Source organism: Podarcis cretensis (genome assembly GCF_951804945.1).
Source record: "Podarcis cretensis genome assembly, chromosome: 5".
In the NCBI taxonomy this organism is placed as follows: Eukaryota; Metazoa; Chordata; class Lepidosauria; order Squamata; family Lacertidae; genus Podarcis; species Podarcis cretensis.
In genome coordinates this window covers 92375793-92395326 of record NC_137174.1, presented here as the reverse complement: position 1 = coordinate 92395326, position 19534 = coordinate 92375793, and the positions used below count along the sequence as shown (strand labels likewise).

Genomic DNA, 19534 nt, shown 5'->3' with positions numbered 1-19534 from the left:
CTCTCCTACAATGTTCCAGCTTAGTGTCTCTGACATTGAACAAGCAGCTGTAAACATGTCCACATTTTATTAGATGCAAGGATTAGAAACCCTCCCTCCCTTCTGTTCTTAATCTATTTCCCACTGATAGACGGGTATGCCTGCACCATTTTGTGCTAATGTCTCTTTTTTAGATGTGGCAGTTAAGTTGTGTTATGCGTGCCCCCATTTTTAATTATACCACATACACACCATGGCAGCCATTTTGTGACTTGCAGCATGACACACTCAAAATTCCAAACATGCCCACTGGCCCATAAAGGTTAGCAACCCCTGCTATAGCAGAAAGTCCTGGTGCTTTTCTTTTTAGAAATTAGCCACTGTCTGCCAATCAAAGCAGCACATTTGCTAGGTCTGCCAACAGGAAGGCCAGCATTACCCAGGGCTAAAATGCATGGGAGAACCAAGTAAAAATGACTGAACTGTTGTTGTTTTTTGAAAAAAGCCAAATTCTCTTATTTAAACTCAACAGGAGAAATTCAGCATAGTGATATGGCAGGCACTTCAGCTTGCTAGATTTCAGTCAGCTTACCAGATGGAAAGATCTACTCCCCCCCCCTACACATACTGCCCTGAGGGTTCTCTGGCCACACACAATCCCAAGCCAATTTAGGGCAGACCACGGGGGTGGGGAAGAGAGGGGGGGAGCCGCATTGCACTAGCAGAAGTACTTGTGTGGTCTTCTGTTACCAGGACTTGTTAGCTGAATCTGGGCCAATCGTTTTAGCCACAGTGCACCCAAAAAAATGTATTAGTACCCCGCCTATTGTTTGTAAACCCTCCCCCCTCCCTTTTCTTTTTCGGCTGTATTGGATACTTCATTTCCTATATTGGCATGAATCTGCAAGAAAATTATATTCATGGGAAGACAATTCCCATGTGTATCATTTAAAATTTTTGTAGCTCAAGATTAAAACTATTTCTTTTTCCAAAAGCAGCATTTCCAGAATTATTCATCTTTTTTTTTTTTAATTTGCGCTGGTGTTTCTGTCTTGCAGCTGATTAAAGAGCCAACTTCTTCCTTTAACATACTTTGACGTATCTTCCTATTGCCAGATATAGCAGTATCTATTATAGACATGGTTAATAAGGTAAGCTTCTCTCAGAGTGATTTCACTCTTTAAAATGGGAGCTTTTTAATAATGATGGAATTTTTTTAAAAAAAAACTGGAATTAATGTGCACTGCATATAATGTGTTGTAAAACAGGCAGCGCATCATTATCACCTCCTACTCAGAGCCATTTTAACTATAATCTCAGTATTTGGGTAGCTCAGCTAATTAACAACCTGGTATTACTGTAAAGATGAGATTGTCATGTTATTTGAAGTGCTTTTTAACATCCTCTTTATGAACTAAATTTAAAATTATGAGGATTGAGGAGGGAGCGGGGGGAAGTCCAAAAGAATTTTGTATTATAGTGGATACGAATGTGTTATTTAAATTTGTAAAAGAAAAATTTTCTTTAAAAATTAATAAAAATAAAATAAAAATAAAATAAAATTGTTAACAGTCGGCACTATTTTAAGGGGAGCAAATTATATAATTTTTCTGAGACTAGAAAATGAAAAGAAATATCTAATTTGATTAAAAATTAAAATTTACATTTTAATAAAGTTTCTGATTTTTGAAAACACCTCCTTGCAGTTGCGTTTGCATTCATTAACCCAGGAGTATCCATGCTCCATGACTGTAATTCTTAATAATGCTAATCACAAATGAAGAGCTTGATTTGACTTGACTAATATTCAAAGCATTATTTTGAAGGAATTCTTGTATTGCCTGGCATCTGTTTTAATTGCATGCATGCTCTACCAATGATGAGATTTTGCAGATAGTCTTCCAACAGTTATGCTACAGATGCTTCAAACTTTCAGTATGTGCCATTGATCAGACAGCCCAAGCAACATTTTATTACATTTCTATTCTATCTTTCCTCCAAGTGAACATGATTATCACCATCCATATTACAGTGCCACAACACCTCTTTACGAATTACATATTAATTAAATTTATATGCCGCCCTTCATCACTAGACTACAGGGCAGTTTACAACTTAGAACACATAATTAAAAAGACAATAACCCCACCTTCACTTAAAAGGCCATAGATTGTTTAACAGCTGTCTGAAATCCTAGAAAACTTTTGCCAGACAATGAAGACAATACTGAAGTAGGTGGACCAATAGCCTGACACAACTTCCTGTGTTCCTAAGCTGCATTCATCCACTTAGTTCTGGTAAACCAGCACAAGCATTTACTACTGCAGGTTCCAAGAACAGATATGGGTCCCTGAAGAATGCCCTCTATCCAGAGGCAGCAGGGATGTCTCGTGTGAGTGGTGACTTTGGCAACAGGTTCTGTGGGCAATCTGCTTTTGGGGTATGTATGGACATTGCTTAGTCTGTCACTCCCATTGCCTTCTCAACCCATTACTTCTGTAAAACTAGCATAAACATATGTGGATCTTGAGTATTAACTTTAATTAACTCCATAAAGAAGGAAAAATAATTGATAGTGAGAAGAAGCTCAAACAAATGCAGAATAGATTTTACACAGCAAATTCAAATGACATACGGTAATACAAGATTCTACATCAAAAAAGGCAAAAGAAAAATAATGGGAGGCCTGTCCTTTAAATTCAGAGTTTCTGCTTTAAGTGACTGAATTTTAGAGTGAGTTCTAAGTTTCACAGTTTCTTTGTCTTACAAAGAGCTGCTTGAATTTCAAAACCATTTTGACAGTGAACTCTAAGGCCACTAGCCTTTTCTATTTCAAATCTTAAAAATCTGTAGAAAACTTGCAATATGTATATATATAGTACAATGTTATTCCAAATACTCAGTGGTCAAAACATTTGGGGGTAGGAGTGGGAATCAGGCATGAATAAATTGGACAAAATTTAAAATTTACAAGGGTTGCTGTTGACCTAAGGCTGTGATGGTGCCAAACTGGTTTCTGTGACTACAGAGTTTCAGACAATGGATGTTTGGATAATGAGTATTCTATTATATTTATTTCTACAAAGTCTCCATCCTTTTGCTGACTGACACATAGAAAGAAGTCAGAGAGCGAAAAACTAATATTACTATTACCTGTATTGTATGTCTGGTAGATAAATGGAGGTGGTCCATCCAGCAGCACAAAACTCAATTTTAAATATTCTTAGAATATCTATGTTTATTTTTATTCCATTGAACTGAACTTTGAGGAGTAAGGCCTTTGACTATGTTGTGATAATAGACACAGCTTTCTCAGTACTCCTTTTTCTGTGAAATACCTCATGCTTCTAGAATCATCTCAATGGAAAAGAATTAATGAATTGGTGTCCAATTAGTATTCTGTGTTTGAGCAGTTTATAAAGATAATGGGATTTTCACATCTTTTCCTCAAATAAGGTGGAAAGGAAACCAAACCCCCACTTTTCTTTAGATATTGTGAAATGAGAAGTGAATTCTGATTATAAGCACTGACCTACAAAACCCAGGGTATTAAATATTGAACAGACAGTAGCTGATTTGTACATATCAGTGAGCTGATTTGTCAAAGCCAACAATCCAAAAAAGTAGTGACAATATAAAATATTTTTATCAGGCAAGTAATTTGATTAAAAGGAAACACTGAGAAATATATCTTCATCTCCTGAGACCTACAGAAGACATTTAAAACACTCTACTCAAATGTCCTGGTCAATCTGTCACCAGTTATCATAATAAGAGCCCAGTCCAAGGTTTTACTGCATAATAGCAGTGTTTCCCAAGAACTGACAGCAGCATCCTTTGGTACATGCACTCCTGAGGCCCTGCACAGTGGCCCTGGACATGCTAATGACTTCCAGGTAGCCAGTGGTGTAGAATCAGGCCCTGATGCATACCCTCCAACACTCTCCAGATGAAAATAAGTGCATTTCTCACTACACCCCCCCCCACAGCTGACCCTCCTCAAACCCCCCACATTTTTGTCCTACCCCCTCCATGCAGAGCATTTCCTATCAGAAGAAGGGAACTAAAAAGGAAACCTACCATTACACAGCACACAGCAACCACCCCTTCACTGTCCAGAGAAAACCTCTTAATCCCAATTTTAATTTATTTTATTCTTTGTTAGACTTACAAAAATAAAAAACACACTCTCCAGCAACTGCTACGAATTGTCCAAGGGAGGAGGCCAGCAGCAATAGGGTGCTCCCTCACAGCAGTTACTGCAGCTGTCGTTGTTGCTCAGGTCAAGCACTGGCTCACCCTTCTCCCCGAGCTCGGAGCTGGTGGTGCTGGTGAGGGACATAGGCACATCCCAGGATCAAATCAGAAGCCATAATGTTCATAATTCTGGAACTGTCCCTGGAAATCGGGACACTTGGAGGGTATGCTAATTTAGATACAGCAAACCAAAAGTGAAAGTACATCTTAGGTTCAGAGAGAATGATACAAGTAGGCAGAGGAAAGGCAGCAGAGCCATTTCCTCCAAAGCCAAGCTAAATTTCCCCCAATGGAAACACTTGTGCTTGTTATGGAAGTAGTGTATGGAAACTATGCAAATAATTGCACATTAATGTTTCTAAACTGAAGGGTGGGAGGAAATATCTGCCCATCTATCCACTGTATGTTAAAAGGAAGAACTGTAAAACTTTAATAGCTTGCTTAACAAGAGGATGGAATTATCAAGGTTTATAATGTTTCTGGGAGTAATGATTGTATAAATGTGGCTCGACATGGTGGAACTAGAGTTTTTAGACACTGTGAATCAGTAGTTGTAGCTCTCGTTTCAAGAAACAAAAGCAAGGAGTTCTTTGGATAAAATGGGGATTAGCAGGTAGCTATTATAGAGCATAGCTCAGTTGACAGAACACGAGATTGTGAGTTCTATTAATCTCAGGGTTGTGGGTTTGAGCACACTGTTGGTCAAAAGATTCCTGCATTGCAGGGGGTTCAAGTAGATGACCCACAGGGTGCCCTTCCAACTATGATTCTATGATATTTATTTATTCCTTCATTTAGGATATTAATTATCATGGAATCATACAATCATAGAAACTTTTAGTGGAAAGAGACCCAAGGGTCCTGTAGTCCAAACCCAGCAATGCAGGAATCTCAGCTAAAGCATCTATAACAGATGACCATGCAACCTCTACTTAAATGATTTTATAGAGTCTGCCCCTAAAGCAGAGCACAGGAAAAGACAAGAAGCAAACCAAATTAAAAAAAACCCCAATAAAGGCCTCAGACTGTGCTAAATAATGATTTATTGATCCGTGTAAATTGCACCTTACATTTTTTGATAAAAGAGAGAGGGGGGAAAAAACAAGGACAAAGCCAGGGCAGCTTACTCAGAATTAGTCATTATTTATTAATAATTATTTTGGGGCACTAGTTTGAGGATTCATTACTGCTCCTGTTGTTCTCTTCAAGGAACAGCATCAGCTCAAAACCTAATTCCCTAATAAAGAGTTGAAAGCATTTGCTTTGGGTTCCACCTACCCACCCAGTGATTTTCTGCTGCTGGTTCTGTTTGTTCTTTTTCAACATGGGAGAAAGGGAGAGTATCATTACAATTGTTACAATCAAGGTTCAAAAATTCATGATTAAAAAGCTCATAATGTATTGTTACCCAATTTATTTTGTTGGGGTGATACCCAATGTTGCTTATATTCAGCCTAAACTCACTGAAATAAATTGAGTTAAGTTTCTAAAATCCAATGGCTCTACTCTTAGTATGACAGTTTGATGTCACCCTATATTTATAAAATACAACTTTTTTAAAAAAGCTCTGTAAGAATACAAACCAACTAACTTACCTTTCCTGAAGCTAATAAAAACACCTTGCAGTGAATTTCTGAAAGTAGAAGAGTCAGGGCTCATGCAAGTCTACTTGAGAGCATGCAACCTCATACCACAAATCCGTACCCCCTAATACCAGCTTGTGTGCACATTAGCCATGGTGAGGGAAAGACAAACTGCATATTCTCAGAAACCCATTTATTTGGCATTACTGTTCTTGTTTCTGTTTTAAGATCTGATATCTCTGGCACAGATTAAGCCCAGAGAAAACACACATGCCTCAGCAGATTAAAAGGATGTTGCAATGGAGAAGATAAAATGGTGTTCCTGTCAAGCAGATTATGAAGGCAGCACCGGCTAAACTCTGCACAAGAGAACACAATTTCACTAGAATTACTCTGATGTTAAAAAGTAAAATAATTAACCTGCAGCTGCATCAGTCTGTGAATTTTGCCCCAAACCTAAGGGGTAATTGAGGGGAGGAACACTAAACAGAACACAAAGATGAGAGAGTCCACAGAGAAACCAGTAAAGAACATTGGGGTGGGGGCAGAATAGGCATATAGTAACAGAAGGAAGCCAATGGATTAAGAAAACATAGCAGGAGAGAAGACAATAAAGCACTTACAAGCACAAGAGAAAATTCTACTGACATCACTCCTAGGAAATTCAGGCAAACCCAGCCTAACCAAACCTTAGAGAGGGTTGGTTCAGAGAATAGGGTGGCTTCTCCCTTGGGAAAGGAGGCAGAAGACTGATGGTGACCCTGCCTAATCCACACAGAAAGAGATGCAATTCCATGTTTTAGGAATGCCCTGCAAAATAATCGGGCAAATATGAAATAAAGAAATTCCTGTCCACTAAGATAAATTATTGAGTCTCTGTTATATGTCTGAGCTTAGTCTTAAATCACATTTGTATTTATTTTTATTTTAAATTTTTAATTAAAAAGTTAGTACTAAAATGCCTGTAAATGTAAGCTGCAAATATACATCTATAGAATTTGGAAGCAAGCATCTGCCATTAGAATGAAGCATTTCCTTTACACTGAATTCATGCAATGAAACATTCAAGAAAGGAAGGTTTGTGGGTTTAACAATGCAGGCAGAAGGACTTTTTGAATTACATATCTGAAGCTGTTTTCTCCTAAAACCAGATTTCAGTGCTCATAAAAAGAACAAGATAAAGAGACAGAATGTTTTTATTTCTGTGTCTTACATTATAGCTTCTAAATGTCAAAATGTGATGGTTGTAAAATATAGGGGGGGAATGCCTAAATCCTCAGAACAAGTCTTAAAGTATGGACAGCTGTAATAATGGAGAGGTTTATCAGTGTTTGTCAAGTGGTCTAAGACCATCGTGTTATGCCAAATACAATTTTTATTATTAAAGTTTACAACCAAATTTGTGTATGCAGTTAAAACCTTGTTCCCCTCTGACAAATATGCCAATGTGCTGAAGCAACTTTTATTGCAAGTGGTAAGGACAACCAAGTGTATATAGATCTTAAAACCCATCTACTGGGGGATGTACAGCCTTCTAGACATTTGAAGGATGCATGACATAAAAAAAAATCCTACCCACAGAAAATTAGTCTATCAGGAAGAAGTTTAGGCTTAGAGCCCTTTTCCCTGATCTGCTTCCTTTCCACAGGTAAGGAATTTGGCGGAGGAGCTTTCAGTCCTTTCATCCTGTGCCAATAAAAGTTAAACTACTGAACTTCTTACATTCTTACTTTGAATAATTGCTTCTATTCGAAAATCTACAAATCTGTAGGATAAAAATCTATAAATTAATGGCACTAGAACCTTGCCAACTGGAAATCCTGTTCAGAGCTTCTCTAGGTTAGCAATGATTTGATAAAGTAAATTTTTGCAAGCTTGAGAGCTAAAGAGACAACTTTCAGCAAATAAAGAAATGTGATTTTTTTAGGATACTACACCTGTGCCCTGCATCAAATTCTATATTTGTGCAGTGTGGTTATTAAATGCAACTATGTGGGTTTAATGTTTAGATATTGGGCACAGTCTACCAGACGACTTTCCTGTGAAAGCCACAGAGACATGACTGATGTGTTAGTCAACTGAATACTTTGAATACTTGTGCAACTTACTTCTTAACAAGTCCAGATATTTTCAATGGCCTTGCACAGGAAAAGTTGTGTGTAGACTGTCCCAACTGTCTAGCATTTCTTTTTCTTTTTTAAAACTTAGCCAGGCCCTGAAGCAATGCACTGCTAGTTTTGCGTGCCCTCAGGACTTTGGACTTTTATTTTAATGCTGTGGCAAATACCCACTCATTATGCAGGGCTTTGCAAAAGTGGTGATATGATGGTTTTTGAGAGCAGACAAATTATCAGTGGTTTGCCATTAAAGATGAGACAGCAGGGAGCTTCTTTTTTCCTCAGAGGTAGTCTTAGTGCTGGTGCTTACCTACAAAGCTCTACAGGGCCTGGGATACCTGTTCTGGTCCATTTCCAACCATTGTAAGAGCAAGTTGCTCATTGGAGCTCTCCAGGGTGCTGAATCAAGTCTGCGATACCAAGGAAGCCTCTTAAGAAAGCTCTCCTAAGACCTTGTTATTCTGATGTTAGGATTCAAGATTGCCTTAACAGACTAGAGAACTGGGCCCAAACTAACAAAATGAATTCAACAGGGACAAATGTAAATTCTGCACTTAGGCAACAAACCCCAGCTGCACCTGGGGGACACCTGGCTTGCCAGTAGTACATGTGAAAAGGATACAGGTGTTTGGTAGCCCACAATCTTAACATGAATAATCTTAACATGAATAAAGAATGTGAGGCAATAGCAAAAAAGCTAACACTATTCTAGGCTGTCTCAACAGAAGTATAGTGTCCAAGTTACGGGAAATAACAGCACCACTCTATTCTGCCTTGCTCAGACCATATCCTGAATACTGTTTCCAGTTCTGGGCACCACAATTTAAGAAGGATATTAACAAGCTGGAATATGTGCAGAGGAGGGCGACCAAGATAATCAAGCGTCTGAAAACCAAGCAGTATGAAGGACGGTTGAGGAAGCTGGATGTGTTTAGCCTGGAAAAGAGGAGACTGAGAACAGATATGATAGCCCTCTTCAAACATCTGAAGGGCTGTTTGAAGGTAGGACCAAACCAATGGTTTCAAGTTACAAGAAAGGAAATTTCTGATGTTAAGACCAGTTTGACAGACACCATCAGGAGCTAGTGGGCTGTCCTTTGTTGGAGGTTTTTAAGCAGAGGTGGGCTGGCCATCTGTCCTGGATGCTTTAGCTGATATTCCTGCATTGTAGGGTGTTTCATGGGCATCCAGTGCTGAGTTCAGCAGGCCACATGCTATAGTCTTCTCAGTCCCAACATTGGGACCAGTTGCTCCTCTGCACTGGCTATGTACACTGCAGTCCTCTACCCCTGGTGGTTCCTAGGTGTCGGCAGCTATGGTTCTCCCAAAGCCCCTGTTGCCCTCACTTCCTCCCGCTGTCTGGCATCACAGCAGCTTACCGGCATGACCCACATGCTCCTCCACTGTCTGGGCAATGCTCTCCTTATCTCCCTCCATTGCCATTGACTCTGTCAGTCTCTAAGGTTCCCTTCCCATGCAGCTCTTGTGTCAAACAAATGCCCACCCTGGAAAGCTATGGCAACCATGAGTACCTGCTACATCTCCTCTTTTATAGTCCTAAGTTGACTGTCAGAGAATCATCACTTGGGTCCTGGCTCCATTGGTTTCAGGTGCTGGCCTAGCTCTTAACCGGCTTCAGGTGGTGAGTCATGTGCTCTCAATTTTACACTCCTTCATATCTGCTGCCCCAGCCATTTGTAATCCTCCTCCTGGTCATTGGGGACAGCAGGGGCATAGAGTCATGTTCCTCCAGGGTCCTAGCCCCTCCTTGCTGGTACTTCATGCTGCCTTCCTGCTATCCTGTTGGCCCTTCATCCACCAGCTCCTCTGATGCCTCTCCATGTTCCACGGGGGTGCTGAGGCCTCTTGACCCATGTCCCAATGACCCCCAGTAGCCACTGGTGCTCTCTTACAGGTCATCTTCATCCTACCGATCCTGGTGCCCCCTCCACTCCATAACACAGAGGGTTGAACTGGATGACCCTCCCGGTCCCTTCCAATTCTAAAATTCTATAATTCTAAGAAATACATATGTAATTAAATAATGATTTTTTTCTCCTAAATATTTCAGTTTGTATTTATAACTTAATTTTTTGACAATAGCAGTATATGGTATGATGTTTAATATATAATGGTCAATAATTCAAAAGCAAATTGATGTCTTAAGAAATCTTCTCATATTAAGATTTTAAAACCTAGCCTGTTTCCAAAAGTAAATATATGCATCAGTATATATGCCAGCATTTCAGTTCCTACCTAGTTTGCATGGTAAAGTATTTTCTAAAGTTGTATAAACTATTTCATTATTTACAATATTTATGTTATGCTCTCTGAGCATCATATAAAAAGATATTGAAACAAATAATTAGCATTGCCATTTAATAGACAAAATTAAAAACTGAAGATAAACTGTCTAAGAGAAGAAATGATAAACTGTCTAAGAGAAGAAATGATAAGAAAAGAAAACAATATTTTATGTGTGGTAATGAACAGAATGGCCATTTCATTTGAAATGATTCATTTTTATTCTGTCATATGCCAATTCCCCATTAAACCTGATTAACCAAAAACACACACACTTAAGATAGAATATAAAATACACTTGCATGTGTGTTTTACAAGCAACCCCTAACATGTACTTCTTCGAGACACCACATTATTTGAATGAACGCATTATTCAATATCATTTGAAATAAATGCATAGTTTGAATTTTATATTTGCCAATAGTGACACCTGCTGGAAAGCCCTGGAATAATGTTTTCAGCATTTTTATGTTTTGTGCTTCATGGGTAGAACCAATCAGCAGCATCTGGTCAAGGTGTGGTGTTCAGTGTTTACCTGTTTTATACCTACATTTTAATAATTGTTCTATTATCTTTGCTAGCTTATTATTGATGCTAGCTGCCTGGACTCCTGTAGGACAAAGGGTGGGGATACGAAAACAAATAATTAATAAAACCTATGTCTGTCATAAAACGAATCTATTGATCAGTGCTTGTCCTTAGTTTTACTGACTGCTTACAGAGTGCCAGGACTCTCAACTGGCAGTTGGCCACTTTCATAAAAAATGGGTCTGCCAAGGTTCCCTGGGCAACTTTGACACCATCATACATAAATACTTTGAGACTTTTTTTGAGACAAAAAGTGTAACTAATAATTATAAACTCAATCGACCACTGTAATGCACTGTATGTGGGTCTACCCTTATGCCTGGTGTGGTAACTGCAGCTAGTGCAAAAAGTCAGTGCTAGGATGTGAAGAGAGATTCAGATTTAGACTTATTACACCAGTGCAGAGAGATCTGCATGCACTAGCTGTGTTAGCTACCAAGCCTTCACATTTAAAGAAGTTGGGACCCAGATAACTAATAGACCACTTCTTCTGGTTCAGGCTAAGCCAATCTGCTGGTTGTTCCACAAAGATTGTGCAAATAATAATTAAAAAAAGAAATGCAAGATAAGAAAGTATAAAGAAAAACTAAAACACAAACATAAGAACAGCCAAAAACAATAAAATTCAGGAACATAGACATTAAGGAATAGACTAAAACAATCACAGTTTATTTATAATATGTTTATACCACTTACAAATCTCTAAGCAGTTTATATGCAAACAATAAAACATTAGTAATATTTCATAAGAATTAGATAAAAAACAAGATTATAAACAAAACTATCACAAATAAAACTGAGTAGTGTACAAAACAGAAAATTAAAAAGTCAGAGTCTAAGAATTATTACTTTATTTATTTATTAAATTTGAATAATTAAAGCCATTCCCTCCCATTGTGCTCAGAATCTGGTAACCCAAGGTATACGGTTTCTGAACATGAAGGTTTCATTTTTAAGTATCATAGCTAATAGCCAATTATTGTCTTGTGGTCCAAGAACTCATCCATCCCTTTATGATATGAATATGATAAAGATGATATTTTGATGCCCCTTTTATTCTTCACTCATTGAAGTATAGCTGTCTTTCACCATTGGCTGCCTTTGGGATGTCACAAAGCTTTGCTTGGAGCAAAGTATCAGATCTCTTTGCACTGGGAAATATAAAATATTGGTTTGCCGGGGGAGGGGGGGAGAAATGGAAAAGAATGCCACATGGGTGCTTCCTGTCCTCTCCCCATTTATGATCTGTAACACTAGAAGCCACTCAAAGCACAGCTACTGTGAAAGAATGGAAATACATTTGAGCTATGAGAAAACTGCACCCAAGTCTGAAGGTCAAGAAAACAGAAGGGCCTGTGGAGATATGAATGGAGTTGCTGTGTACTATTGGATGTAGGAGGAGACACAGGCTGATGAGTGCTGGTGATCAGGAGGGAAGAGATGAATTAAATACTGGTTTGAAAAACCCTAGCAATTTTTTTCCCCTGCACTTAGCAAAGAACAACAAGAAATACTGGACTGGAAGTATAGCTAGGGATATTGTTTTATAAGCATCATGATAATTAAGTCCTCATTTTAAAAACTGAAATATTGCAGATACGGTAATTCTTAATGTAGAGGAGATGCTAAAATTTTACAGGAGATAGTATGTTATTTACATATGAGTGGGTGCTATGCATTAGCTATCTTTTACAATGTTTTAATGCAGGAAGTTCTATGAGACATATGGATCCTATGCAAATAAATGCCCTTTGATTTCAAATGACATTTTGCATACTATGGAGTCTATTTTCTCATCAGTGCAGAAGTGATTTATGCACATAAGTCCCATGAACATTAATGGGACTCTCCCACGTAAATCCCCTGCAGAGAGATAGAACCTTGGGATTTACATTGAAATGGGTCCTTTAGAGCCATTTACAATGTCACCCTTTTGCCAGGATTTTACGTATTAACAATACTAAGCAATACGTAGCAAATCTTAAAGTGCAAAATCCCAGCCATCTCCTCCCCCAAAAGGCACAACAATAGTTGAAAAAGACCAATATTTTATCCCGAATTTATTCCCTTTAAATTAGGATCTTGATTGAAAATTTACTTCTGTTTTTTTAATATTTATGACAATTTTACTTGCTAGCATTAGTTTTTTATTAATCACAATATGCCATGGATGGTCTTATGTACATAACTTCTTAACATTCCTTAGGTTTTCCAGGAAATAACATTGACTTCTAGCATATGAGAACACCTTGAAAATAGGTGCATAGTAATGAACAAGCATGCTTTCTATGGACTTGCCCCAAATCTAGCACCACCTATATTTCTGTAAAAGCTTACAGTATTATTAATGAGGGTTCTCAGACATACGTTCTCCTTCTGCTCAGTTCCTCTTTCCCATCATGCTCTTGAAAGTAACTGATATTTATAATAGGAATCAAAATATTGCATTTAGCAGAGTTCAATGCTAAAATCAATCATCTTCTTACTACCATGGCCTGTCCATGGACAGGTAGAACCATAGAATCATAGAATCATAGAGTTGGAAGAGACCACAAGGGCCATCGAGTCCAACCCCCTGCCAAGCAGGAAACACCATCAGAGCACTCCTGACATATGGTTGTCAAGCCTCTGCTTAAAGACCTCCAAAGAAGGAGACTCCACCACACTACTTGGCAGCAAATTCCACTGTCGAACAGCTCTTACTGTCAGGAAGTTCTTCCTAATGTTTAGGTGGAATCTTCTTTCTTGTAGTTTGGAACCATTGCTCCGTGTCCACTTCTCTGGAGCAGCAGAAAACAACCTTTCTCCCTCCTCTATGTGACATCCTTTTATATATTTGAACATGGCTATCATATCACCCCTTAACCTCCTCTTCTCCAGGCTAAACATGCCCAGCTCCCTTAGCTGTTCCTCATAAGGCATCGTTTCCAGGCCTTTGACCATTCTGGTTGCCCTCCTCTGGACACGTTCCAGTTTGTCAGTGTCCTTCTTGAACTGTGGTGCCCAGAACTGGACACAGTACTCCAGGTGAGGTCTGACCAGAGCAGAATACAGTGGCACTATTACTTCCCTTGATCTAGATGCTATACTCCTATTGATGCAGCCCAGAATTGCATTGGCTTTTTCAGCTGCTGCGTTACACTGTTGGCTCATGTCAAGTTTGTGGTCAACCAAGACTCCTAGATCCTTTTCACATGTACTGCTCTCAAGCCAGGTGTCACCCATCTTGTATTTGTGCCTCTCATTTTTTTTGCCCAAGTGCAATACTTTACATTTCTCCCTGTTAAAATTCATCTTGTTTGTTTTGGCCCAGTTCTCTAATCTTTCAAGGTTGTTTTGAAGTGTGATCCTGTCCTCTGGGGTGTTAGCCACCCCTCCCAGTTTGGTGTCATCTGCAAATTTGATCAGGATGCCCTTGAGTCCATCATCCAAGTCGTTGATAAAGATGTTGAATAAGACCGGGCCCAAGACAGAACCCTGTGGCTCTGTACCTAGAGTCATGGTCACAAGCTAACATTACACCCATGTGTTTGGGAAAGTACTCAAGCTCAGAAAAGCAATTTTTCCCGTTTCTTATATCTGGATGATGAAAGTGTGATATAAGATACAGGATACTTGAAGGACTGCCATATTCCTCACAAGCCCACCTGCAATTCTTCATTTGAGACCTTCCGCCAGGTCTCCTTTGTCATGGCCCTGTTGGCCATGTCATCCCAAGTTTTAAACACCCTACAAAGTGAAGCTCACCTCGGAAGCTTGCCCAGTTGACGTGTTGTTGTTTTTAAAATTTGCCCAGACATTTCATTGTATTTTGCAAGTCATTTTAGTTTTAAGGTTTACGCCTGCTTGATTTTATTGTTTTATGAGCTGCTGTTAATGGGTGGAATTCAACATTATTCCAGTTCCATCTGTGCAAGCATTCTTGCTTGCCAGAAATGATTATCTCCCCTCTCCTCTCTCTATGTGCTGTTCTGGGGGTTCTCCCACCCACCTCTGAACCAATTACAGTGGGTGCCACCTAGTGTGTCACACAGGGGGAAGAAATCCTCATTGCTCAAGCAGAAGTCCTTGCTTAGGTTGCTGCTGATGTGACTGGTTAGGTTCTTCCTTTGTCTGTTTTTTGCTTTTTTATTATAATTTTTTAATTGAATGTTCACTGCCCTGGCAGTTTTATGCTGAAGAGTGGCATATAAATTTATAAAATTTATACATAAGTGGATATATATAAAGTAGGAATGTTATTCACTGAAAAAGTCTATGTACAATTGAAGGCAACTGAAGTGCACCTTAGGCCTTACATCCCTGGGCAGCTCTTTGGGATTACAGGTAAGACCTCTCCCTTACAGCAGGTGCTTCTAATCTCAGCTTGTTACATACAGTGAAGATACCAGGTAGCCTGACATCTGGCTGGTTGATAGGGAATCAAATACTTATTTCACTCATTCTAATGCATATCCATCTCTGACTTTTGTCTTCTGGGTTTCTGGGGGTGCTTCTTGTTGTTATTCTGTCTCTCCCAGCTACAATAAACCTACCGTTTATGGTCATTTCTTCATCAGAGGGCAAACGGGGAAATTTAGCAGGGGATCAAATACTTTCCCCCCTCACTGTAAACAAAATGATTTTTGTGCTTCTACCTTCCATTCCTCCTCTTCCTCTGGTCCTCTGGAAGTGTATGTTTCCTAGCCATGGAAGCCCAACCAGGGTTACTGGGAAACCAGCTCTGGTAAACCTCTATGTGGGACTACTTTAACACACTCTGTATTTGAATAATTCAGAACAGAGCAGTTCAATTACGAGCAGAAATGACTCAAACGAAACACTAGTGTCAAAAAATCTCCACTGGCTGCCCATCTGTTCTCAACACAATTCAAAGAGATGGGTTGACCTCTGAATCCCTAAACGCTCTAGATCCAGGTTCTCTCAGGAAATGTCTTCAATCCATACACAGATGTCATGAAAGGAGTCCTTGCTCTGAATCCCACCTTTGTTTTAAGGGGAACTGTCTCTCCAGATGTTGCTGAACAACTCCCACCAGTCCTATCAAACATGGTCAATGAGCAGCAACCTCTGGGCGGTCCGAGGTTCCTTACACCTTAGTGGCGACAAGGAACAGGGTCATTTAGGAAGGTTGCAACAGCATTTTCATTCTGAAAAGCTTCATTCATAGTGCTTTATTTGTTGCTGCTCATGATTGTTATGCTGTTTTTTTTCCCTGTAGCTTTTCTTTAGTTCCCATATTTTAAATAGTACTCTCTGTGCACGCTCAAAATCTGCTCCGTGTAGCTTTGGATATACTGAATGACTTTTTAGGCATTTTAGTAATGGTTAATTGGCCAGCTAGGTTGTACTTAGCTCACCACTTTTAAAAGATACATTTTGAATCTGAATAAAGTTACTAAGGCAGGGCACAGTGCCCCATCCTCCTCTGCTTCTGAATGTATGTGATTATGGTTAAGCATTTATACCTCTGGTCAGCTCATAGGTTCTACATACTGAATAGCTTTAGTTATAAATTTACTGGGTTTGTGTATTAGCCATAGCATGTACTAAGTAGAGCTCGTGTATTTTAGTGTAATCTGTGAGCCAGGAAATCCCTAGTTCAAATCTCACCTCAGCTATAAATACACCAGACAGATTAAAGTAAATTACTGTCTCTCAGAATCAGCTCTTCCACAGTTGTACTTCAGCTGCCAGGTACTGACCTTACAGGACTGTTCTAAGAAAGATTGAGGTTATGGCCCAATTTGAAGATAGTGCTAAACCACAGTAGAGTGCTACACAAACAACACTGGACAAACCTCAGGCTCATGTGCTCCCCCTCCCCTCTGAAAGCATGATGAGGTGATTGGATACATCCACTTCCTGCTTTAAATTAACCATAGTTTATCATCACAACTGCACTGAGCCAAGCTGTGGTTAGTATAAACATTTGTTTATTGAAACAAGTCAAGATCAAAGCATGGTTTCTCATCCTGGCTTGTTTCAATCAATTGTAATTGAAACTAACCATAGTTACGTAGCTCACATTGGGCAAAATGACAAACTGCAGTTAATTTAAAACAGTAAAGTGGGTGCTTCCAATCCCCTCTTCACAACTGCATCAGAGGAACAGAAGGGAGGCCATAGTATGTGAGCCCAAGTTTCACCCAGACTCATTTGTTTAGTGCTAAACTATAGTTTACTGTAATGTCTAAACCAGGCCCATGCATCTTGAAGAGTTCCAAACACTCTAAGGCAGGGATGAGGAACTTCAGCCCTGGGCACCAAATGCAGCCCTCCAGGGCTCTCTATCTGACCCTGGGGATTCTCTCCCAGGCCATACTTCTTCACCAGTCACATCCCATTTCTATTGGCCCTGCTTTGCATCCTCCTTGAATGTTTTTGCTTGGATGGAACATAACCCCAAACTCTGATAATGCTTGCCTAGATGGAGGATAGTATGTGTAGAAATTAGCCTACTGCACAAAGATGAAAATCACACCTGTTTCTTAGCCCACTTTAGCCTCTGGCCTTGTCCTCTGCTGGCATGTGACCCCTAGAAAATTGTCCAGAAGGGAATGGGATGCAGACCTCAGGCTAAAAAAAAGATTCCACATCCTTGCTGCAAAGAGGTATATAAATACAAGTTTTAATGCTTGTATTTATTTGGTTAGTTTATGTCTTTGATTCTTTTCGTTTTGTGGGAGCCTCCAGACTGCATATTTTGGAAAGTAGTTTGTCCATTCATCTGTTTGTTCTCTATAGGTTCTGCTTTGGCATGGCACCACCCATTTTTAGGCATAGGTTTGGCTGCCTCTCATGATATCATCACCAAAGATGGCCTGAGCATCCCTCAGTTGGGGCAGTAGACTTCATCACCATTTGGACACTGGGCACCACTGTGAATCAAAATAGCAGACTAGGCTCAAAGGTTTCTGAGGTGGAAATGGAGATCTATATAAAAGAAATTAGGAGCCAGGCACCATTCAAATCAAGACCAAAACATGACTTTGGCATGATGTTAAACATTTTTTAACATAGATTTGGCATCTTCTCAAGGGATGATCATTGTACTTGGTACAAGTTGGAGGGGGTGGTTATTGTCGGTCTTTGGATGCCAGGAGGCATTTTGAAGGATCCTGGAAATTACAGGTCAGTTAGCTTAACGTCTGTCCCCTGGAAACTAGTGGAAAGTACTGCTAAAGAAGAAATAACCAAGCATATAGAAGAACAAGCTTTACCGAAGCAGAACCAGCATGGATTCTACAACAACTTTGACAATCTGGCAAGATACATCTTGAACCTTCTTGGAAATGCTCTCCCCACACTGAATCCTACTAACACTTGGTCTAGGTCATAGGAGCCAACTCCTGGGGGCCAAGGTCCCTTTGCACACACACCCCAAAAATATTTGAGGGCGCTGCCCCCCTCCAAAATAAATTGCCATTGCCATTCAAATGGTGTGGGTGTGCCATGCCATGTGATCAATTGCGCAGGGCGGGGCTTATAGCCCCCCCCCCCTATTTTATTCAAATTGCCATCCCTGGTCCAGGTTTAGTTCAGCTGTGTATGGCCCAATGCTGAAATATTGAACTGAAGGAGACAGGGAGGGTTTATGGGCTTCCTGCCTGGGCAGTATTAAACTGGTCTTAAACTGCAGCAATATAATTCAGTACAGGATGTCATAAGAAGTGGCCAAGAGCTAGATTTTTTTGTAAACTGCTTAGAGGTTCTACTTAGTATGAAGCAGTATATCAATTTGGTTAAAGAAGTAAAGCTTAAAGCCTGAGGTTAAGGCAGGCTTCCTTAAAGCCAGGTCTAACCAGGACTAGGGCCTGGGCTTTGCGCTGGCACACATAAACTAACAACAACCTGTTCAGTTCCTCTGGACATGTGCAAAATTGTTCCTTCCGCTCAACACACACTAGGCAAGCAGATAGAACCAGCGTGAGGGCCTCCCTTCTACCACTCTCCTCCACAACTTGAATGGTTTCTATTCATCCAGCTACTATTTTTTTTTCCATTTAAGTCATTTTTATACTACTCTTCAGGCAAAAAAGGCTCCCAGCGCGGCTTACAAATGTCAGGGATACAACAGTTCTTGCCCTCTAGCTTACAATCTAAAAGATACCACACTTAAGGGAGAGGGATTGGGAAAATGATTTCTTATCTCAGCTGAACACAAAAATATGGTGTCTTTAAGTATACCTTCTAATATGGCATTTCTACAAGGAAAACATGTCTTTGGAAGAAGTGCGATGTAGCCTTAAATATTATTATACACAGATCAATGAATACAGGTGCGTGTGATTGTCATACATGCTGATATACATGCATGGTACACAACACTTTAGATATTGAAGAGTACAGCAAAGTCTGGCAATCTTTTTGGGTGGGCATATTTTCAAATATGGGGAATTGTCATACACACATTCCTACCACTTTCTCCTCAAAAGGCCCTACTCAGGCAAAATCCTGCCTTTCCCAAAATCAAAAACAATCCAGGAAATATTCCCACCCACCCACAAAAATCCACCTAACTCTTCATGAACTCTACACAAATATATCCAAGCAACATCACACATCACTACCCTCACAAATTAAAATAGATAACCCCTCAATGCTCCCAACTATTCCCCCCATGCTTACCAGGTCGCAGTGAGTCCCTGTTCCCCTTCATTTTCTTTTAAAAACAAAACAGTGGTTTCACTGGGCATGCTAGAA

At 39.7% G+C, this 19534-nt stretch overlaps 1 protein-coding gene across 18 annotated transcripts in view; it reads right to left on the bottom strand.

Annotated features, from left to right (window-relative positions):
- LOC307217112 (uncharacterized protein) overlaps positions 1–19534 on the bottom strand; it is a 479205-nt gene that overhangs the window by 398516 nt on the left and 61155 nt on the right. Inside the window, exon 6 of one of the 18 annotated variants that reach the window (XR_013839397.1) lies at positions 15956–17699. The exons of 16 other annotated variants lie outside the window; for them this stretch is intronic. The gene's annotated coding sequence lies outside the window, so the exon portion shown is untranslated. Of the gene's footprint in view, positions 1–15955; positions 17710–19534 lie in introns of those variants that run through there. One more of the 18 variants, XR_013839398.1, reaches the window with a different exon arrangement.